Source organism: Heteronotia binoei, chromosome 9, assembly GCF_032191835.1.
Source record: "Heteronotia binoei isolate CCM8104 ecotype False Entrance Well chromosome 9, APGP_CSIRO_Hbin_v1, whole genome shotgun sequence".
NCBI lineage: Eukaryota > Metazoa > Chordata > Lepidosauria > Squamata > Gekkonidae > Heteronotia > Heteronotia binoei.
Genome location: NC_083231.1, coordinates 46,424,674 through 46,449,034, shown reverse-complemented (window position 1 = coordinate 46,449,034; position 24,361 = coordinate 46,424,674). Strand labels below are relative to the sequence as shown.

The following is a 24,361-nucleotide window of genomic DNA, read 5'->3' as shown; positions in this document are numbered from 1 at the left end:
GACTTATCCCACCTCTTTCTCATGGCAAGCAAGATCCTCTGAAAATGGTTTCTGCTTGCCATGGGAAAGAGGCAGAGCAAGTCACAGCCCTGCAGCAGTGTGTGTGAAATCAGATGAAAGCGCCATGGAGAAGAGGAGTGTGAGACCAGGACATGGCTAGTGGAGAATCAAAATGTCTTTGACAATTATTTGTGCCTCTCTAAGAATGTGGTACTCACCTTTACCAGTGACAGATGTATTGGTCTTGCTCTTGAACGCATGGCATTTTCTTCATTGTATCATGAAGGCTGAATACTGTAACATTAAAATATCCAATCAGCAGTATAATTGAATTATAGAAAAATGTGATATGATTTGTAGTGGGAATTTCTACTGAGCTTTAGAAATTATATTGCAAGGAATATAACTCATGCTTCCAAGTCATGGTGAGTTTAAACAACATAAAGATATGTTGTTACCAGCCTGGGCTGTAAAGAGTTGGCAGGCTATAAATATAAATAAATTAGTCTAAATTCTTTTATTGTTTCATAGCACAAGTACTGGCTCAGCTTTTAGTTGTCTGGTATTTACTGCTGTCTGTTCACTAAGATCTTTATCAGTTACGTAAATTGCTCAACTGAGGAGATTCTAGCCTGAGAAGATAAAAGTTCCACCAGATGTGCTTCCCTGGCACAGATGTGCCCCTCGGTGAGGTACAGCCCCTCTAGGGGAATGACTGGAATGTAGGGGTCCACTGTTACTGCTTTCCATCAGCTCCACTCGTCAGCACAGACTGTCTTTTGGAACTGCATCTGACTCTTGCAGTGTGGAGGGTTGTGTTATAATAGAGTGAGACACTTGCATTTTAGTATTTAATTCTGTGTAAAATTGAATGAACCAGAAGAAACTGTAGCCCCTCTGCTGTTCAGAAAGACACCACCACCACCCAGAAAATCAACCTCCTCCATTGCTGAAATGCCAGGAACATTTCATTCCTATGTTGAGGTGGGGTTGAGGCTTCGTGGTGCAGCATCTGGTTTGCACACAGGAAGTTCTTGTTTATTCTCTAGTTTATTCAGTTTTTAAAAAATCATGTAGTTAGCAGGAAGGTGATGTGAAAGACCTCGTCCTGATACTCTGGAGAACCACTGCCCATTAGAATAGACTATACTAGCCTTAATCGACCAATGCTATGACTGACTCTATATAAGGCAACTTCATGTATTCAATCTATAGAAACATCCAGGGTGAAAGACAAATGTAAGGTTAAAAAAAAAGTTAATGGACTGTGTGTATGTCCTAGAACTCTTCCCAGAATCCTCTGAAACGCCCATTGAGGGTTCTGCTCCAGACATACAGAATTTCTTTGTCCAGTGAGGGCATCAGAAATGGAGACCCATTGCTCTCTAGACGGGTGTCAGTAATCAAATTATATCAGGGATGGGGAACCTTTTTTCTGCCAAGGGCCATATGGATATTTATAACATAATTCGCGGGCCATAAAAAATTATCAACTTTAAACAACAGTGCTCCGCCAAGGGAGAACGATTCAGGCCAGCAAAATTAATACAAATAATTGTTTTTCTATTTGAAGTCATGTGGGGAGAGCCTAATCTGGCATGCACACGCACACACACCAGGTCCACTGCCCTAGGTCCAAATGCATAGGTCCAGGGGGGTTTTGTAGAAAAAGCGCAGCAGGAACTCAGTAGCATATTAGACCACACCCCCTAATATTAGCATATTAGGTCACACACTCATTAGCATATTAGGCCACACCATCTGGGATAATCAAGTGCAAACTGAACTGTGGCAGTAACTTTTCCAGGCCCTGCAGCAATTCTGGCCAGCCAGCCAGGCCCCAGAGAGGCTGCCGCACAGTACATCTGAACCCTGTGATCCCTGCCTGGCCCTGGGGAGGCTGCTGCACAGCATGGCTGGGCCCCATGATCCTCGCTGGCTAGCCAGGCCCCAGAGAGGCTACCACATGGCTTGGTTCAGCCCAGCAATCCCCGAGGGCCACACTAAGTGGGATAGAGGTTCCCCATCCTTGAATTATATAATCTCTTTTCTCTAAAACAAGTGACTTGTTAAATTTTGACTTTAAGTATCTGCAGATGGTGCTATGTTGACTGTTACATACATTTATGGTTGTATCATATCAGCGTGTTCTTTAAAATATGAGGTGGGGTTATACGTGGCCTGTGCACATTGATTGGTCCAAAAATAATTAACTTTGTTTGAGACACAGTGACAAATTAGTTTAAATTTGCAAATCAGAACTTATTTTCAAACTTTTTTCCTGATTTCAGTTCCTAGCACCAGTTTTCAAGGATGCTGCAGCTGAACGGATGATACAGAATAGTTGTGAATTTCTATCGCTTGAAACGTTATCTTTAAACAGTCATGGCTAGACTACAAAGAAACTAAGCTATGATAAGAATTCCAGAGGGATGACTTGGTTAGTTCTCTGCACCACAAATAGAGGTATCATCAGGCAGTGTAAGGGCCGAGTTTACGCCCACACAGAATGAGTTGGGAGAATCGGCTGTAGTATTTCTGGTGCAATGAGGAGGTCACAGTTTTAATGTTTCCCCTACAGAATAAAATCCTGCAAATAAAATCTGGGCACATCAGAGAGAGATGTGTTTGGCTGGTTACTAGCATACTGTGGTAGATTTTCCAAGGAATTATTAGTGCAGGGGAACTCTGAAACGTGATTTCACCCCCCACAGTCTCAAATGGTGCAATCCATTTGGTGGCTTCATTTCTTGGCCATCTCATTACCTCTTCAGGTCTGCAAGATCAGACCAACGTTTTATTTCGGCAGAAACGTTTGTGGACCGGAGGGCGTTTTTTCAGAGGCAGTTGCAGACGCATATGTATACTGGTGTTGCACGTCAGTCTTTAAATCACCACAAGTTTTTAGTTGAATTTTAAGACAGAACCTGGTATGCATTCCCCTCTACATACACGTGCATTTCCCCTCCTCCCGGTTTCTGGGCAAAGCAACCAGACCGTACGAAATGAAAACGAAAATCCATATTTTGTGCTCCTGTCAGGGCATGCCGCAGAGCAAACTTTCCAACCGCTGAAAACTCCCCGTTGACCAAAAGGAAAGGTACGCCATAAATGGGCATAAGTGCTGCGTGATTGGTTTGCGAGCTGCAGAGGAGGCTGAGTCAGAGTGACCTGCCTGCAGCCAGACTGCGCGGAGGAAGGGCGGGAGGGGGGCGGAGGGCCTGGAGACGGCCACGGAGGGAGGGAGGGGAGGGGAGGCGCGCAGCTTCGCCCCAGTCTTTCAGCGAGGCGCACAAGAACCGTTCCAGCAACCAAATAAGGAAGTCGGAGTCAGGGTATTTCAGAATACGAGCATGTTAGGGAACGCAAAGCGACAGTGTTTCTGCAGCGAAGTGTGTGGAAAAAAGCTGAAACCCATCTGTCTCCAGCCTTGTTCATTCTCTGTCAGTAACGCTGACAGACTCACTTTTATGTCATTTCTCGGTGGGGACTCCCTCTTGTAAAAGAGAAACTAACGGACAAAGCTTTCAGGCAAAGCTGTAAGGGAGAGTGGGGAATGTTTCCCCAGAGCCATCTGAAAGAGACTTCTGAGAAACTCCATCAGCATTTTTTTCTTATATGACGTTTTCATCTTTTGTTTTAATGTTGGAAAAGCATTCGTGAAACTTCAACCTCTCTGTTTCAGAGGAGAAAGAGGAACAGCAAGGAAAGATGCCAAAGATTGCTGGTGCCAGTTTTCATTACATTTCAATTTCTAGATGTTTATATAACACTGCTGTTGGCAAACATGACGTGGATGGAAAGCAGTATTTTTTAAAAAATGAGATTACAAATAATTCTGAAATAATGGGGTATAGTGGGTAGAGTATCAGATTCCAGTCCCACTGTGTCACAAAACATTGGGCCAGTCACTCTTTCTTTGCTAAATCTATTTCACACTAGCCCTGTTCACAAGTTACCGTAAGTGAACATCTGTACAAAGGTACATCTGTTTGTAGAAAAAGCCAGCATACGTTCACTTGACAAATGAAACCAGGGACCAGTACCTAGATTAATGTACATTTTCAATCACATGTTCAGTTGTACATACATTGAATGTACATGCATAAAGAAAAATCAAATGTACCATGCAGACTGATTGTACCTGCATTTGCTGTAACTTGTGAACAGGGCTAGTGTTGTTATGAAGATAAAATGGAGGAATATGTGTGCTGTCATGAACAGCAGTATTTAAAAGACAGTGCACATGAAGCTACCTTCTACTAAATCACACCACTGGTCCTTCAAGGTCAACATTGTCTGCTCAGCAGCAGCTCTCCTAGTAGTAATAATACAAAAGCAAAATTTAAAAAACGTGTAATAATAACATAATATTCTTTCTGTACACTGATCAGCGTTGTGTAGTGGTTAAGACTGGTGAACTCTGATCTAAAGAACCGAGTTTGATTCCACACTCCTCCATCTTAAGCCAGCTGGGTGACTTTGGGTTAGTCACAGCTTTCAATGGTCTCTCAGCCCTTCCAAAAAAGTCTAGCTCACCACCTAATGGTGCATAATGCTAAAAGAATTAGAACTTAAGGCTACCAGACATTTTTCAGATCTCCCTGCTGCATCACACACAATAATTATTATTATCATCATGTTACACTGATGAGTGGGAAATCATTTAATCATTTTTTTAAAAAGCTGACTCCTGCTTTTATTTATTCTATAACTTATATCCCGCCCTTCCCACAAAATGGCTCAGGGCGGCTCACAGCAAACGATAAACAATAAAACAAAGTGCAGAGTTATTACATTTAAAAATCAAAGCATTTAAAAGCCTAAAAACCTTTTGCCCCATTATGACGCTTGAGTGGTGGAGCTCTGTTGAGGAGGGTTGAGGGGCTGCTGGAGTCCAGAGTACATCCAGTGGTGAACCTGAGGGCAGAGCCCAGTAAACCTGAGGAGCAAAGCCCAGTACCGAGGCAGTTTGATGTAGTGCTTAGAGTGTCAGACTAGGGTCTGGAAGACCCACGTTTTAATCCTCACTCTTCCATAGAAACTTACTGTGAGACTTTGGGCCAGTTACACACTCTTTCAGCCTAATCTGCCTCACATGGTGGTTGTGATGAGTATATGCTATAAGCCCCTTTGGGTCCCCACTGGGGAGAAAAGCAGAGCATAAATGTATATGCAAAGTGCTGCCAAGTCAAGGATGATTTATGGTGACCCCAGCAAGGGGCCAGTGGGAAGCAGAGGTAATTTGCCATTGCCTCCCTCAGCAGAGTCTTCCTTGGTGGTCTCCCTTCCAAGTACCAACCCTCTGTAGTTTCTGAGATCTGACAAGACAGTGGTATAGCATGCCTCCTTCACTCCCAGGATTTAATGTCTATATTTTAAAAAACAAAAGCTGTCTATTTACCTAAGGTGTACTACTCAGAAAAACAGCAGGAGGAAGGGAACCAGTCTTGCTCCTTGGTTGACTGACAATTGGCCCAAAAGCAAAATGGGAGGGAGATCAGGCTGTCTTTTTCTGATCGGTTGGCATCCTGTTTCACTACCTCTGTATCCCTCTAAGGTATAAACTAGTTTATAGAAAATGCAATAATGTTTTTAATTTAGCCGCCCTGAGCCATCTTTGTGGGAAGGGCAGGATATAAATCATAAATAAAATAAAAAATAAAAAAATAATTTATGTGAAAAAGGAGAAATGCAAAGAGATGTGATGCAGACAAAGCCTTTAAATCAGAAAAGTTGGAATCCAAGCATCACTTGCTTAATGCTTTTAAACTATCTTGTAGATTTGTTTGAAAGCTAACATGCAACAAAATTTCCCTTTACAATCCCAGTTTTGGGTCTATAAAACTTAGAGATGTGCTTTTGGGTTGACATCTAGATGGGAAATACTCATATTGTTCCTTTATAGTTTCAAGTTAGTGGAATAATATTCCACTGTAAAGACAGATTGCTAAATTTAGAGGGTAGGGCTGAGTCAGAAGAAATAGTTTGCTTCTGTGTTCTTCTGTGCCTCACCCTTTCAGCAATGTAACTGACTTCAGCGTATCTAATTCATGGAGATGATGTGCTGAGTAATGTTCAGTGAACACACAGGAACGCAGTTCCGACTGGCTTTGTGTCAGGGTGTGTGATCTAATATGCAAATGAGTTCCTGCTGGGCTTTTTCTACAAAAAAAGCCCTGGTCCACCATTTGTAGAAAAATGAAGACATGCAAAGTCAAATGGTGTACTAGGCAGCCCATGTCTCATGAACTATGATGTACTTTTGTGCAGGCGGAGAACTCTGAGATACTTGAGAATCACATGTTGAGATTTCAGAATATGTAGTCATGGCTTCACAAAAAATTTTTCAACATTGCTCTTAGTTCTATTGAATTACTTTAAAAAGATCTTTACTACTGCATTAAACTTGTACTGCATCCTTAATTCTTTCGGTTGAAAGCCAGAAGTGAAAAGACTGAGCCATTGGCATAGGAATACCAATTGTTGTATGTATCTGGTATCTTTCTTGGTTGATAGTATTGAGATGCTTCTGGACTCATCTCTGTGGTCACATCTTTGGCATTGAGTCTGATTGATTCACACCATGTATGCTTGATGGGAAATCTTCAGTCCTATTTTTTAAAGGTATTTAATTATCGGTTGTTTTTATTGCACCCTTCCTACAAGGAATCAGAGCTGTGTACATGGGACTATGTGTTTCTGGCTCAGAAAAAAGGAATTCTGATTATGATGATAATGATAACTTCCCTGAAATTTTGTGTGCGAAAAAATGCTATCGAAATCATTAGTACTGCAGTTTACCATTCTGCCCCATAGGGCTGGGAGACCATTCCTTCTTAGAGTAATTGCTTACTCAAGTTAGAGATGATATTTCTGCAATGGGAGGTGTTGCTTGAGGATATGTTTTGTTAATAGCCATTCAGTTTCCAGGCTGAAGTTTGATATCTGGTCTACATACACAGCTGAATGGGATAGCAGAGAGCTGAGCTAATAAAATGGACTATGCCACTTCAGCCTACAGGGGGGGGTTGCATTTTTCAGTGTTTGTGTACATTAATAATTTCCTGTAAGAGGAAAACAACATGCAAAATGCTGGGGTAGAACTTTGTAAGAAAAAGCCCCCTACTTTTCATACACATGGATCACCAGTATGGTTGCCAGGGTGCCTGGAGTTTTGACTCGCACACATCTGCTCTAAGAAGTGGACTTTGCCCACGGTTTCTAAGGCTTATGTGGATACTATAAGCCTCAGCTTTGCAGCAGCATTCTACATCTCTGGATGGGTGTTAGCCAGAACTACAGACGAGCTTCCAGCTGCTCCTTGTGTGCCCAGTCTTGGCCACTGCAGTGGAAGAAGCCACACCACCATGAACTGTACAGGCAAAGAGTTTCCAGCCTGTTCCCATGAACCAAAGGCTAACACCACCAGAATCCATCTTGTTTTCTGACTCCATATCCAACAGCTGCTTCAACTTCTGCATAAGAGCCATCAAGCTTATCGTAGGCGAGGACCCTGTCAGACTGCCTAAGCCATTGTCTAGCGGAACTCAAGACAAAGACTGGTGCCAAGAGAAGACTGAAGAAGAGGAGGACCATCTTCAGCCAGAGCCAAGTTCCTTTGTGTAAAATGGGTGTTACCTTAGGTAGCAATTTGGCCATCTATTGTCACCTTTTTAGATAAGTTTGGTAAACTCAAGCATACCTCCACCCACTAATTTCCCCCATTCTTTCCCCCATTTTGGAGCCTCACCCTGGTCCATTGCAACCTGAAAGTCCAACCAGGTACCCCTGGACCAAGCTTGTTCATTGGTCAGTCATGGGCACCCAATTAGGTGCCACCAATTAACTTGCTATTGGCTACTGCAGAAGTCCAGCCCTTATGGTCACTGCAGAGCCTCCCCTTTTCAGAGGTCATGTGCCAGCTGACCACCTGTCATCCACCCCTATGCCTCCCATCCTCTAGGGGCTCAAGGTAGTCTATATACCTGTAACACAGCTCCCCACATGTGTGCTTCTAGCAGTATCCCAATTCCGCTGCCTAGATCCATCCCCGATTCTAAGGCCAAGTTTTGGGTCCCCTCTCCCCAGTCCTCTATCGTCGCCATTGGAGCCTTCTTGAAGACTATGATCGGTAATTATCACCCTGTTTGTCTACCCATGTGTTGTCTCTATCTCTCTCTCTTTTTTTCCTAGGACTGTATGTATGGTTTATGAGTATTTTATCTTGTATGGAAGCCTATATTTTTCTGGAATACGTTTTAATTCTTTTATTTAATTAGAGTTCCTAATATTTTTAAGCTTTAATTTCTGGACGTGGAATCCTGTATACACAGGTAAAAGATCCTGATTAAGCCAGGTGCCCACCTGACAATTCCCCATCCTCGTTTTGAGGGCATTTTGGCTTACAACCTCTCCCTCAGTGTTGTTTTGTTTGTTCATTTGTTTGTTTGAAGGTTGTTTTTTTTACAGAGGACATTAAGAAATTGAGAGAGAGAGAAATGGTCCTTGTGAACATTGGTGCAGTGGGAACAAAATATATCCAGCTTCACAGGCAAGAGACTCTTTGGGGAACATACACATATCTCCCTGTGCGTATTGCATACATTCTACTGGGCATTATTGCAATAATATGTTCAGTGTACACCACACCCTAGTCATTCTAACAATAGGTATGTTTTTCATCTCGTCTGTAATATAGTGTTTTTTCTGTAAGATGTGAAAGTGAATGTTCAGTGAAATCCTTTTTAAAAAAAAATTATTAGTATTCTGATTTTTTGCTGCCTATCCATTATCCAAGTAGCACTGTTGTTCTTTATAATTGTAGCTCTGTGACAACTGAAAATTCTTCTGAAAAGTAACTAGACTCTAATATGCAGTTGAAATTTTTTTTAGATGTGTGTATATATGTGTGTGTGTGTATATGTGTGTTAAGAGCCATCAAGTCGCTTCTGACTACAAGGCAACAATACACTTTTATACCATAAAAGATGTATTTCCATTACTTGGAGCATATTATAGACTGTAAATAATTTCTTACTGTGGTTTAATTTGGGCAGATGGCTATTAGACTATTTTAACAATTATGAATCACACTTAAGTGAAAACAGTTATTTTTAGCTAGGGTATTGTCAGACTATGTGCTAGCCAGTAAAAAATTCTAGATTCCTAAAACCTTCTGCTGTTCCATCCCTTCCCCAATAATTACGTAACCTCATCACTATGGAAAGGCTGACAGTGGAATGACTTCTGAGGCATATTTCTAAAAGATCTAAAGAGCTTGATGTGACTATTAAAACTCACAGGAAATTTTAATCCATATTTTTGTATGGTAGGCTAGGGGTTTTTCTGGTAGCATTTAGTAGTATTAACAGTATTTGTTCATTGAAAATTATTTCTCTTTCAACTACAGGAAATTAAGTGTTTATTGCATCTTTCTTCAAGAGACTCCATCTTTTCTCCTACTCAGCTGTTATTGCCAAGTATGGGGTTGAGCATCTGCTTGGCCTGTAAAAGATCCTGAGCTCAGTCCTCACCATCTCCAGTTGAAAGGATTAGATAGTAGAATATGTGAAAGACCTGTGTCTGAGACCCTGAAGAGCCACTGCCAGTCAGAATAGACTAAGACTGAGCTTGGTAGGTCAATCATCTGATTCTGTATAAGGCAGCTTCATATGTTCATGTGTGTTCACTCAACCCTAAAGCTGCTTAACAGACTTTCAGGAGCATCAACCCATTGGCCAATGCTTCAGTCTAACAGGCTGATATACCCAATAAGTGGTTAAGCAGCTCAAGTGCTGTGTGAAAAGCTCCCATGGGCCATGCCTGGCTGTAATTAGCCCACCTCTGCTCTACACCATTTGAATTTATGAAATGTCCTTTGAATTTATGAAATGGAGAATAGCACAGTTTTAGGGGTTTTTAACCTCACAATATAAGAACCTCGTGGTGCAGAGTGGTAAAGCTGCAGTACTGCAGTCCTAAACTCTGCTTACGACCTGAGTGCAATCCCGACGGAAGCTGGGTTCAGGTAGCTGGCTCCAGGTTGACTCAGCTTTCCATCCTTCTGAGGTTGGTAAAATGAGTATCCAGCTTGCTGCGGGGAACGTGTAGATGACTGGGGAAGGCAATGGCAAACCACCCCGTAAAAAGTCTGCCGTGAAAACGTCACCCCAGGGTTAGAAACGACTGGTGCTTGCACAGGAGACTACCTTTACCTTTAATCTCACAATACAAGTCTAAGCATCATACAGTAATGGTGTTAGTAAGATCTGGGAACATTTACATAATTGTATCAGGTCAGTTGTGTGCGTATTATTATCCTGAATGCCAGCTCATGGTTTAAATTCTTTTAGTGAAGGCATACTGTTGACACTTCCACTGAACTTAACACAGTGGGTGCTGTGACTTGGGTTTAGTTTCCATGGTTGTCAATACATCACGGACTGAACTATATGAAGTATGCTTTGTAATCCTCCTTGACCTTTGCTAAAAATGCAACAAATCAGAAATTGTAACAAAAACCTAGAATAGCACCTTACTTTCCTTGATCAGTCTAGAATATTAGTCCCTCTCCAGTATGTGAAAGGATTTTTTTTTGAGCTCTTGCAGTGCTCCTAAGCTACAATACTAGTAGTGCAATCCTAAACAGAGTTACATGTGTTAAACTCATTTCACTTCAAGGGATTTAGAAGGATGTTCTCTGCTCAGGATTGTACTGTAAGCAGGCTTGATTGAAATTTGGAAGAAGGAATTAATACCAAGTAAATGACTAGGATGAAAATCTTCAGGAAATTTAAGAGAGTGTGAGCCTAAGGAAATACTGCAGTGAAAGATCGTTCAATAAATTGAGATTAATTGGTCTGCCTTTAGTTGTTTAAGTTTCCATTCTCCAGGGAAACTGCTCATTCCCAGAAAAAGCTGTTCAGTGCAGTGAAAGTAAATAGAAAATACAGGGTTATATATCTAGGTGTTTATGTCTTATCACTCAGTTGCTGTGGAGGAAAATTAATTCATCAATGATACTGAGTTTACTCAAATATAGTCTTGTTAGGTTGACACAAAAATTAATTGTTTGTATTTTAAATACCCTAGAGAAGTCATCTTTTGCTGTGATAGTTTTTGCCAGCAGCCCAGCCTAGAGACTGGGTCAGAAAGTTGTTCTTTTACTGCCTAGCTCCCCCAAGGTGTGGGATTTAGAGTTCTTTGGAGAGTCCTGCAACTACCTGTGATTTGGCCCTGGGACTTCCCCTGCTCCCGTTTGCTGCCCAGAGGTAGAGAATCCAAAGGGTTGCTTTGTCATGTGTGTGAATTCCAACTTGGGGGGCAAAAGCCAACTTCATTTCTACATGTATTTGTGTCATGTTGTCGTATCATGTTGCGTTATATAGTTGTGTCATGTTATTTCTCACAGCTGAGAGCCGGTTTGGTGTAGTGGTTAAGAGTGTGGACTCTTCTTCTTTTTCCTCCTCCTCTTCCTCCTAGTAAAAGACAGTTCCATGTCTAGAAATGCAGGCCAAGAAAAGCTACTGAGGCTTACAAATCCTGAGCATCTGCCTCCCCTTCTTGCCAGAGGTTTGCAGATGAATGTGTTTCATAAGCCTTCTACATACCTTCTCCTGCAGTTTAACATGTAGACCTACACCTACACTCTCAGAAGGGATAGCTTTTTTCAGGTCTCTCCCTATTTGCATAAAAAAAGGCATTGACCAATCTGAGCCTGCGGTCCTGGAACCCAAAAGCCCAGCTTGCCCAATAGAGAGGCACTACCATATCAAAGAGATGGCATGTTTTCATTTCTGGCTATAAAGTCAAACTTATTCAGTTCAGAGACGCTTTTCCCAGCCTTGCCGCCTCCTCTGAAATGGTCAGTCTCCATATCTGTCAGGCCCTCTGCCCCTCCATTATCACAGGATCTCTTTTTAGTATGCATACTTAGAAAGCAAGGATTCTTGTCCTCCTGCCTTTATTTATATTCACACTGTGAAGTGCAGCAGGATATGATCAAGAAGAGGAAAATTCTGCTTTAACACAAGCAGGTTCAGAGTAAAGCTCTCCATTTCTTTTTTCCTCTGGCTAGCCCACTGTGTTTCCCACTAGACAAATAGTGCAGTCCTCCACCTAGCTATCATGAAGGTCATAACTCTGGCTCATCCTTTTCCTGTCATGTAACTGGTATCCTAATATGTGGGTCCCTTTAGTGGGTCCACATAGGCATTAATAACAGGTCCAAAATTTTAAAAGGCTGAAGATCACAGAGGCATTGGGGTGATTATTATGCTTGGGTAATAATTTGTTGGTTTTTTTGTTTTCAGGATATACTGTGAGTATTCATTTTGTGCAATAACCTTGGCTTAACCTGACCTGGACAGCCCAAGCTAACCTGATTTTGTTAGATCTCAGAAGCTAAGCAGGATTGGCACTGGGTAGTATTTTTTTTTATTTCAAACAATTTTATTTATAACATATGGTAATAAATTTCAATTTCTTACTTCATTAATAATTACTTTTTTAAAAATCTATCCCATATATTACTTTCTACCCACCTCTCCCCCCGTTACTTGACCCCCACCGGTGTTATATACTTAAAACCTTAATATTAAAGGTACCCTTAATTAATAAGAACCAAAATTAATATCCTTCTCCCTATTGTACTTAGTCATTTTCAAAAATTGTCCAATGTCCTTTTATTTTCCACTCTTTTTCTACGTATCTTCTGAACTTTTTCCACTCCATCTTAAATACTTCTAAATCATAGTCTCTTAAGGTCCTTGTTAACTTGTCCATTTCACTCCATGTCATAACTTATGCACTGGATAGTATTTTGATAGGAGACCTCTAAGGAATACAAGGGCCATGACATGGAGGCAGGCAATGACAAACCACCTCTGAATATCTCTGTCTCTTGCCTTGAAAACCCTACTAAGGAGGTCATTGTACATCAACTGTGACTTAACTGCAATTTCCACTAAGGTTTAAGGCTTATTGGATTTATATCTTGCCCTCCCCGCTGAAGCAGGCTCAGGGCGGCTCACAACCAGTAAAACCAAACAATTCACTCACATTACTTACATCATAAATTAAAATTACAGTTAAAACAGTCTGGTACTAATATCATTTGATATCGTTTCATTTCAGATGGCATTCAATATATATTAGGTGTCATTCCCTATTACTAAATCAGTCATTCCAGAACAATTAAAGGCCAGTCAAAATAGTGTTGTCTTACAGGCCTTGCGGAACTGGGCAACGTCCCACAAGGCCCTAACCTCTTCCGACAGCTGATTCCTTCAATAGGGGGCAGCCATCAAGAAGGTTCTCTCTCTGGTGGACTTCAATCTTGCCTCCCTAGGCCCAGGGATCACTAATAGATTTTGCATCCCAGATCTAAGTACCCTCTGGGGAACATGTGGGGAGAGATGGTCTCGAAGGTAAACAGGTCCTCGGCCATATAGGGCTTTAAAGGTGATAACCAGCATCCTGTAGTGAATCTGGTACACAATTGGCAGCCACCTTGGTTTAGAATGTTCCTCTAGTCCAGGAGTAGTCAGCGGTAGCTCTCGAGATGTTTTTTTTGCCTACAACTCCCATCAGCCCCGGCCAGCATGGCCAATGGCTGGGGCTGATGGGAGTTGTAGGCAAAAAACATCTCGAGAGCTACCATTGGCCACCACTACTCCAGTCTATATGCAGTAGTTGCCTCTTGTAACAAAACGTTGAGCCGTTCTTTAAAATGTGTACATAGCAGTGCAACAATTGTTGCAGCCCAGATTCCAGCTTGCTCTTTTGCGGGAAAGGTTGTTGAGCTGATAGTCACTTTGAAGCTTTGGATATACCTGGATGTCTTTTACTTTTTTTTCATTCTGAAATTCTGCCTGAGTAGGCAGAAACTGAACTTGTGTTTTAGTTGCTACATTTATCCCTGAGACTAATAAATGAAAGAGTCGCAAAGAGTCGGAGTCGACTGTGTGACTGAACAACAAAAAATAAATGAAAATGTATGGTTACATTCAGACTAGGGTTGCCAACTTTTAAACTAGTCATTGTAACTATGCCTTTTAACAGAAGCTGGATGTATAGGCAGAAATAAGTGGTGATGTTTGTCTGAGAAAAGCTTTTCTTTGCTTTCTATGTCTGGCTAACCCACTGTGCACTAGTCAGCACTAACGTTGTGTAGTAGTTACAATGCCAAATTAGGATATGAGAGACACAGTTTTCAGTCCCCAAATCTTGCCATGAAAGCTTGCTGGGTATCCTTGGACCAGTCACATGCTCTCAGCTTAGCCTATTTCACACACTCACTGTGAGTATAAAATAGAGAAGAACACGATGATTTAAGCTGTTTTGTGCTCCCATTGGGGAGAAAGGTAGGGGGTAAATGATGGAAATAAATAAATACATTCGTACGCTGAAAAGGTTCACATATTCATATCAAGCTGCTATGAGCAAGAGCAGGGCAGTATCTTTTCTGGTCAGCTAACAACCCTATTGCTGAGAGCCAGTGTGGTGTAGTGATTAAGAGTGGCGGACTGTAACCTGGAGAATCCAGTTTAATTCCCTACTCCTCCACATGAAGCCTGCTGGATGACCTTGGAACAGTCACAGTTCTCTTAGAACTCTCTCAGTTGTGGGGAGAGGAAGAAAATGTGATTGTAAGCAGTTTTGAGATTCCTTAAGGAGACCAATGGCACAGAGTGGTAAACTGCAGTACTGCAGTCCAAGCTCTGCTCACGACCTGAGTTCAATCCCAGTGGAAGCTGGGTTCAGGTAGCCATCTCAAGGTTGATTTAGCCTTCCATTCTTCCAAGGTCAGTAAAATGAGTACCCAGCTTGCTGGGGGCAAAGTGTAGACAACTGGGGAAGGCAATGGCAAATCACCCCATAACAAAAAGTCTGCCAAGAAAATGTTGTGATGTGACATTACACCATGGGTTGGTAATGACTCGGTGCTTGCACAGCGGACTTCCTTTACCTTTTACTTTAAGGTAGAAAAAAGCTGGGTGTAAAAACCCTTCTTCTGTTTCAGGACTGGCCTCATATATTTGTGAGGTTTTTACAATGCAATTGTGGGATCTGGAGAACTTGTGGGGATCCTTGTTGTATAATTCTGCATGCTGTTTGCAGAAAAGTTTCAAAGACTGATAGGGAGTTACTGTGTGACAGTGTGTCACTGGAATGTTCTCTGCAAAGTTCTGCAGATTGTGGATGTCTTCTGTAACTGACACTATTTGGGGAGGCAAAGTTCAAGCTGTGCACTAGCTATAGAGCTGCAGGTTTCTACAGGAGCAAATCCTTGATCATAAACCTTTTGTGGGCTGAGACTGTTCTAAAGAGACGAAAAGTAGCAAGTGATCTGGCCAAGAGAAAACTAAGTGGATCAAGAATGCCACAACAGCAATATAGCAAACACAAAAGAGGTATTCATTTATATTTATTTTTATGAGATCCCAATCAAGTCTCCTTTGAGGTTACTCCAGAACAAGTAATTTGATGATTGGAGCATGAATGCTATAGTTATAAACATACATAAAAAGATAAATAAATATAGTAAGAAAGCTGTTCAGAGGCTAAGGTTACAATCCCAATCATACTTACTTGAGAATAAGACTTACTTAAGGATAAGGGCTACTATATTCCCACCATATTTAGGACTGAACAGACTTACCCAGAAGCATCACATTGAATTTGGCGTGACCTAATTCTTTGTAAATATGTTTAGGTACTTTGCATTGCAGAATTCCTGTGCACACTTTCCTGGGAGTGAAAAATCCAGATGGAACTGCAGCATAATTGCACCTTTTCTAGACTGCAAGTTGAATGGAGCTGTGGAGCATCTGCTTTGTGCAAACAAGGTTGCAATTTCAGTGCCTGGCATCTCCAGTTAAAATGATTAGGTAGTAGGTGGCATGAAAACTTCTCTCTGATTATCAATCTAGAATAGATGTTATAGTGGCCACAAGTCCAACCCATGGCTGTTTTAGCACTTTAAAAGGAATGGGAAGAAAAAGCAAGATTGCCTGATGCCACTCAGTAGAAGGCAACATGATGTGTTAAAGCTGAATGAAATCAGTGCTGTGTTCTCTCTTCAAAAGAACAGAGCAACAGATAAAAGTATAATAAAAGTTTAAACCCAGTGGCACTTTTAAGACCAATTAAGTTTTATTCAAAGTATAAGCATTCATGCGCACTAACACTTCTTCAGATCATCATGGCTACCCACTAGAGAAAAGTGTGTGACAAACTAGAAAAGTGTGTGACAGATTTTTTTGTGCTGTGAGGTTAAGCCAGAGCCCATAGCAAAACTCCCTTTTAACTGCTGCCATTTCAAAACACGCAAATTCCAGAGAACCCTGGATTTTTCCTTTCCCATGCTTGATTTATTAAAGATTTCTGTGTAATTTGTAATGGAAACAGACACACAGGCATGATGGAAAGGAGGCTATTGCTACAGCAGCCGGGGAACACACAGCCAGGAGCCCTTCATGGTGAAATTAAAAAAAAAAAAAACACAACCAAACTTTTGTACACTGTGAAGGAGATGATAAGAATAACTTGAACAAGCTTGGTGGTTTTAAATTAATGAAGCCAAGAAGAATAGGGCAGTATTTTAGGGGGAGTTTCCCTTTGAAACTTTGCTTTTTTAGCTACTGACTATCTGAATTCTGAGGAACTTTAAGGGACTCTTATTGTGAAACCGCTGAAGCTAGAAAGCTTTAGCGGAGAATCACTGAGTCATGAAGTTGGTGTTCTCTCCTCTGACTAATCTGTATATATTATTGAGTACCTGCTAGGCTCCACTTTAGTTCCCAAAGTGGTGGTATTACAGCTGCAGCTGGTCTGCTTGGTTTGTCTTTTTATGTGGGAAAAGTTGCACAGCGTCACAAACTAGGTACAGAAAAGGTAAGACATGAGGGTTACTTGGATTTATTTCTGCATGCGCTGGGTGTTTTTTTGTCAGGCACGTAAATAAGTTAAACCAAGGGGTGGAAGATGGCAGATGAATGCAATTACAATCTTTTTAAAAAAAAAACCAAACAAACACAGTGTAATGTGATCTTGCATGTAGCTGCTCCAAGAAGCAGAGCTAATCTCTTTTTGTCATGATTCTTTCTGTATTTTATTGTATTACTTAATCTTTTTTGTAATTGGAGCCATATGGAGGCAACACCACATTGTTTTGGCATCACTTTAATGTTGCCCCCCCCACCTGAGATGTCAGTCATGTGGCAGCAGCTGTTTTAGTCCATGTGTGATTTTTTTACACAGGGGCAGGGACTTTGAATGCTTTAACATTTGTAAATCACTCTATCCTCCACATTCCGATATAAATAATAGCAAAGGAGGATAAGTTTGGGTAAGAATACCCTGTGAACAAGTTTAGAAAGTGAGAATAGTTAAAAGCAGGCAAGATTAGGGCCAGATCTTCAAAACATATGATTGAACAAATGATGTGCAAATGTTTTAGTCAAGTAAGCAACCCATAACCTCAGGGATTCTGAATATTTTACAGAATTTAGCATTTGAAATGCTATGGTTCATTAACAAACTCACAAATTGTATAGGAGTCTTGTGGCTCAGTTTACTGAGTGCTTCTGGGGAATGCTCTGTTGTGTACTCAGTTGCTGTGAGTTTATTGTTATTTCCAGGTCTTTTAAACAGAGCGATGAGAGACATTTTTGTCAGCAGTACGAATAGCATTGTGAGTTTCAGAGCAGCTGCTTCTAAAACAGCTTGGTTTTTCTGTCTGTCTCCCTGACTGCAGTAGACATTTGTTTAAATGTTAGAATGGGACACAAAGTACGTGAAAGTTTCCTGGCAGCAGCTACCTAATTAGAAAGAATGCTGGGAAAAGTCAAACTTGCTTTTTCTTTTTTTAAGTAATGATGTGTTTCCAGAAACTTGGAAAGGAGATAGATGCATTGGCTTTCAAAGAGAAACCAATGTTTGTGTTGAGATCAGCATTAGATGAATCTGAAGCATACTCATCTAAAAATAAAAATGGGCATATTTTGCATTTTAGAAAGAGTTTTGAGGGAGAGAGGAACCACTCTTTACAGATATTTTGTGTATTATGCTAAATGACTGAGTGATCCTCAAGAGCAAATGATACACTGAATAGTAATAATAATTAGGGAAAGGCTGGAGAATTCTCACTATCAGGGAACTGATCAATAGTGTATTTATATATACACAGGCACACTAGAAGGAGGGCTGGTTAGAGGAACTGTGATGTTGTCTTACTGATGCTTGCTTGTTCCAGACAGCCTCTGGGAAGACAATAGGAGCCTGTGATGAACTATACAAATTCTAACCATGAAAGGATTAGGATGAGTAACTGATGACATGTGCAGTAGGCAGTAAATAGGAAATCTTATCTTTTGACAAGTCAGTTGACCTCAAGAAACTTGTCTAAAACTTTGAGCTCAGGGTATTGGATGAGTCAGCGGCAATTGCTGCTGAGCATGGAATGCCTGAAAGGAGTTTTCTGCTATGTTTCTCGTAGAAAGAATAAAATCAATAAATATTTGTTAAGTTCTTGTAACCTATGCTCCTTTTACAAGATGTTTGAGCCTGGTTTCCTTTGGAAAGGTATGAGAGTACTTATTTTGCCTAGTCACTTAAACAATATGTTTAATTACGTTTGAGATGTTGACTTCAGGTTGGTGCAATGGATTTCTGTTTAGAATCGCACTGTATGAAAAGTCATCCTTTCGGGCTGCGAGGAGAGCCATTATATTATTCAGATAAATACATTAAATTAAGAAAATATACATCAGAGTGTCATACATCCAGATGTCATACATCCAGGTGGGCAGCCATGCTGGTCTGAAGCAGTAGAACAGGTTTTGAGTCCAGTGTCACGTTTAAGACCAGCAAAAGTTTATTCAAGGTATGAGCGTTCTTAAAGGTGTCACTGGACTCAAAATCTATTCTAGCATTGTCCTTATGTATAGGAATGAGCTGCTGACTTGGGAACTGGCATAAAATAGTTAGCAATGCTTATTTTTTCATATGCATCAGTAAACAAATCTTTCTGTTATATTTTTGCAATGAAAAACAAATGTCTGTCCCTAAAACAATTATTTTTTGTATCGTAAATTGAGACGGGGGGGGGTGGTGGCAGCGGCTACACATATTTACTTTCATTTTTTTTCATTTTCACTTCATTTTATTTAGTTTATATCCCACCCTTTCCACCAAAGAGGCTCAGGGCGGCTCACAACACAGAACTTCCCTTACTGCTAAATCCACTGTGCCATGGCAAGCAGAGTTGCATTCTATGGCAGAGTCTATGGTATAATATAGATTATAGGTGACACCTCTCCCCACATTCCCCCCTTCCACAGGCACTACCCCAAATCACCAAGAATTTCCCAGGCCGGAGTTGGTAATCCTAGTACTGATTTAGGCTGCAAATGTACAAATACTTGGGAGCAAGAACTGTTGGTGTTCCAAGCCAATATGCATAGGATTAGGCTGCCCAGTTGCCCTTAAACTGACACTATTCCCAGCACTGTATTTCTGGGTTCAGCACTGGAGTTGCATCACTGGTTGTGTGAGCATGGAGGAGAGAATGATAAAACCAGGAAACAGATGGCAAGGAGAAATGCCCTTGTGCAATGTGGGGAATTATGTTATTATGAAGTGGTGTAACTTGATACTTTTAGTAGCCCACTGTTTGGCAAGAAAAATGCCTTTCAAGTATAGGAAGTACAATTTCCTGGAATCTCTATCCCATCAGACAGGATCAGATTTTCCATACACCATTTGACAATTTACAAAGGTTTTTATCCCTTACACTTTTGCTTAAGAATAGGCCTACTAAACTCAGTGCTGGTATTTTTCTTTAAACACACATAGAATTGCACTACACAGTTTTTAACCTCGTTCTTGAAATGACCCAGCATTAGTCAAGTGTTCTTTTGTACAGTGTGCCTAAATTCTTCTAAATGTTTAATTACACAAAGATTGAACCAGTAGCTTAGATGTTATAATAAGTAAGAGAAAGTGAATGGATTCTCACACTTCATAAACATGAAGCAAATAAGCAATTTAACCCATCATATAGGAGCTCTTTATGTTGGATTGAATCTACAAAAAGAGTTCATGGAAGGAGCTGGCAGAGTTTATCTTGCTCTACCTTCCCCTTCCTCGACAGACTGTTGTTTAACTTGAAGATTCTCTGAAGATTAGCAGAGCTTTGCAAACAAAATGAGCCTCAGGGCAGTGAACTGCAACAAAGATCAGGAATCTCCTCTTTTCCCCTTTTATGTTCATGGCGTGCATCAACAGAAGAGAGAAAGAAAAGGAGATTTTTTCTTAATTTCCCCCATCATTCCTACAGTATGCTGTCCTGTGGCACATTTTGCCTCCAAGGCACTTCTGATCTCTCTGACAGGAATTTTAGACAAACAGCAGACTGCTTGAGGAAGGGGAAGGTGGAGGAAGATCTGTTCTGCTGTCATCTTCAATTTATTCTTTCAATGGATCCAACCCATCCAGTGCATTACTTACACATATATTATCAGGTAAGTTGACACTTCCCAGCATTGCTCCCTTTTGAGGTATTTGTCTGAGGCTGAGCAAAGGAAATAGAGGGCTGAACAAAAAATCCAAACCCCTGGTTGAATGAAAAGCATCCATGGGGAGAGCGTTGCAGGGAGGGAATAGAATGTGGGTAAAGGTTTATGTAGGGGGCTGCTGCTTGCAGCTTCTCTGCTGCAGAATTGTCCATCCCTGACACATGCCCATTGCTTTACAGCTACAGATACAAAACATGGTGGGGTGTTCATGCTACAGGTTTCATACATTAAGTGATGGTTGTAATATTCAAGCTCGTATCTTCCATTTGGGCCCTAACAGGCTTTCAAGGTAGCTTAAAATAAAACTCATTCCACATATACAAATATTTACATACTATATATATATTGCCTCTCTGTTTTTGTGTGAATTGTACTGGTTGTCCAGCATGTGAAGGCCATTTGGGGGTGGGTGAGAGTTGTCTTCCAGGCAAAAAGATTCGGGTTCCCCATATACCATTTTTATCTTTTCCATCTCCCTTTACAAGAGGACTGACTTACTGCAGAACTAAGAGTCTGTGTGGGTTTTGAAATATGTATTTTAAAAATATATACCATAAGAAACTACAATAGCTTAAGCTTTTAGAGGAAGTAATTTTTTCCAGGTTTTTTTTTTGTCTGAAGGCATGTTTTACAATAGGTGCTTACAAATGATTGACATGCTACATCTATGAATTATGACACCTGGATTTTGCTTTAAGCAAGACAGTAGTAATAGACCTAGTAGCTAGACCCAGTAGATAGTAATAGACAGTAGATAGACCTAATCCTCTACTGTGCCAGTCTCTGTTGGTTATGGATAATAGATGGCACTGTCTGCTGTCATGGGTGGGATAACTTTGGATCTTTGCAGTCTGGAAAGGCTACTTGTTTCTAACTTCATCCTACTTGTTCCTTACCTTGATATTTCTTTAGTAGCATACCAATCATGTAATGAAATGCTACACAGGGTTTTGTAGGCTGAAATATTAGCAAAGGGAAAATATTAAAGGCTAATTCATAAAAAAATGTTTTTCCTGTATTGGTGTACATAGTGTATCAATAGTATGTAACCATGCTCACTGTCAAATGTGACTTAATAGAAACGTCTGATTTGTCATGTGTATGGCTGACTTAGAAAGGACCACTGACTTAGAAAGGACGCCTGTAGATTTTCAGGCAACTTCATGAAGTTCTGCAATTGCTTAAACTAGTTGTGAAGCAGGAGGGGAAGGGATAGTAAGAACATCCCAAGTTAAGGGCGATAGCCACTGCTGCTTAAGTCCCTATGCATCAACCACCCCATCCCAGAATCTCTTTGTCTTTTAAAACAAAAAACTTTGATTTCCAGTTGGACCATGGAACATTTCTGAGGTCATAGTTTAGCACCTGGATTTTTTTTTTTTTTAAAAAAAGTCTTGGTTTGCAGTATTATTAAATAGGGAAACGTGTACTAAATGCTGAAAGTACTGCTCATATGTCCAAATAGTAATCTTATCGAAAAAGAATTATCTGTCCTTTTTCTTCCAGTTCTCATTTTCCCCTGTGAATTAAACCAGCTTTCAAAATTTTGTTAGAGTAATGTTTGTGTGTTTTTTTCCATTCGCTTTTTGCTTGCACGCTGCTTGCATCTGTACACTAAATATAGATTTGAGATTATTTTGAGTACAATGGACAATTCACAGCCAGTGTAGTGGTTAGAGAGTTGAATTGGGTTTCCTGCGATCTAGACCCATTCCCATGATACTATACCTCCTGTCTGTACCCAGGTCTGGCTGACAAACAACATCTAGGAGTTCCATGCTTGGAACTCAGTTCCCTGGAGCCTGATTCATATTGGGTCCACAGTGCTTAAGCCTGGCCTATAATGACCCCAGGAGTTGCTGTTTGCCCAGTTTGGAGATGCATACCTGAAATACATGTGCAGCCCATAAGTTCAGGCAGAGTTTCCCCAACAGCCCAAACAGCAGCTCCCTGGGGTTGTTTCAGGTTGGAAAAATGGTGCAAAGAAGAACGTTTAGGCTTCCTCTCCATATGCCATAATCCTGATCCAAACTGGGTCCTGTGTGCCTGGAAATTGAGTTCCAAGCATGGAATTCCCAGACCTTGTTGTCAGATGTGGAAAAAATAATCTTGGGCCATTCTGTTATGCTCTAATTTATCTCACAGGGTTTTTTAAGAGGATAACATGAATGACCTGAGAGCTAAGCACACCACCACCTCCTCAGTGGAGAAAGCTCAGAATAAGAATGTCTAGACAAGTAAGGAACACAATTAATATATTAAGATTGCTCAGTTGATGTAGCATAAAAGGGAAGTATCTGCTAATGAAAGTAGACCAATGAGAGCTTCCGTTTTTAATTGTGTTGGAGCACTTAAGTGTTTCCTTGCTATTTCTGTGCTATTTGTAACTTTCTCACAACAGGGAGGTCATTTAAGGTATATATTAAGTTTTTAAGAACAAATATGTATATTGAATGATGGGTCCTGGATTTCGGAGGGATACTTGAGACTTCACTGATTCACAGTTGCTATGTGCACTTTGACCACAAACACAGTAGGCATCCTTCTCCTTCTGTGAGTCCCCAGGGAGTTGGAAGTGAAAAGCTGTCCTCGATGATCCCTGTAACTTCATTGAGAGTCAGGTTTTCAATGGAAATAATTGAGCATTGTGGTCCTTATCTATGTAATCATATGCATATTCAAAAACCTCTTCATGACGGGGGGGGGGGGGGGCGGTTTGCAATTATGTGTGGTGGAACCCAGAGTACTGGTCTTGTGTTTTAGAAATAATATGGATTAAAATGAGAATTACAGTTAACTTCTCTCAGATGTCTTGTAGGAAGACATCTGGCTTCATCTATGTCTTCAGAACTGTCTGCATGCTTCCCTTTCATAGGGTATAATGAAAAATGACTAGTCCCTCATAGGGTATAATGAAAAAACTATCTGTGGGTATCTGGGGCTCTAGAGGGGCTGCTTTTTGAGGTAGAGGCATCAAATTTTGAGCATAGTATCTGGTGTCACTCCTCAAAACACCCTCCAAGTTTCAAAAAAGATTGGATCAGGAGGTCCAATTCTATGAGCCACCCAAAAGGTGCCCCTGTCCTTCATTATTTACAACAGAGAGAAGGCATTTAAAATAAATGCAGTCCCTTTAAATGTGATGATGAGAACTCCCTTTGGAGTTCAGTTGTGCTTGCCACAACCTTGCTCCTGGCTCTACCCCCAAAGTCTCCAGATAATTCCTGAGTCGAACCTGGCAACCCTACTCACCAAAGATGCTCTGGTGCTCCTGTTAATATATCATATTAGAGGCCTATATTGCATATGCAGTGAATGGGAGCTTCCTTGCATGCTTCACAGGCCTGCAAAGTCTGTTCTATTTCCTTCTTCTGCTTGGCACAACAAGGACTATAGTTGCAGCACCATATTTTTTGAGTTACTATGGGGACGAATATTGTACTGCTATACCTCTTTACAGCCATGGATGCAAGTATCACATCTCATTTTGTATCATTCCAGAAATCATTCCATGTCTCTGGATATACCTGTAAAAACCATGTATTTGCTATATTTTGGAGGATCATGGACTGAGTTTCTTCAGGATCAACTAGTTGGACTGTTATAAGAAGAGACTTAGAGACTGTATGCAATTTTCAAAACTTGTTTAATAATTCTACTTTAGTCAATACAAGTTGTATTATTACAGTAATTAGTGTTTAGTTCTTGATTGTCACATGATGTTCTCATTGTGCTTTCTCCACCTGGAAGATGGCAGCCCTTCCAACTATGCATAGCTG

The 24,361-nt window shown here is 40.8% G+C and overlaps 1 protein-coding gene across 3 annotated transcripts in view; it reads left to right on the top strand.

The window, feature by feature from the left end:
• PALLD (palladin, cytoskeletal associated protein) overlaps positions 1 to 24,361 on the top strand; it is a 301,808-nt gene that overhangs the window by 207,030 nt on the left and 70,417 nt on the right. The window contains exon 1 of one of the 3 annotated variants that reach the window (XM_060246547.1): positions 16,729 to 16,899. The exons of 1 other annotated variant lie outside the window; for it this stretch is intronic. The gene's annotated coding sequence lies outside the window, so the exon portion shown is untranslated. Of the gene's footprint in view, positions 1 to 16,728; positions 16,900 to 24,361 lie in introns of those variants that run through there. One more of the 3 variants, XM_060246548.1, reaches the window with a different exon arrangement.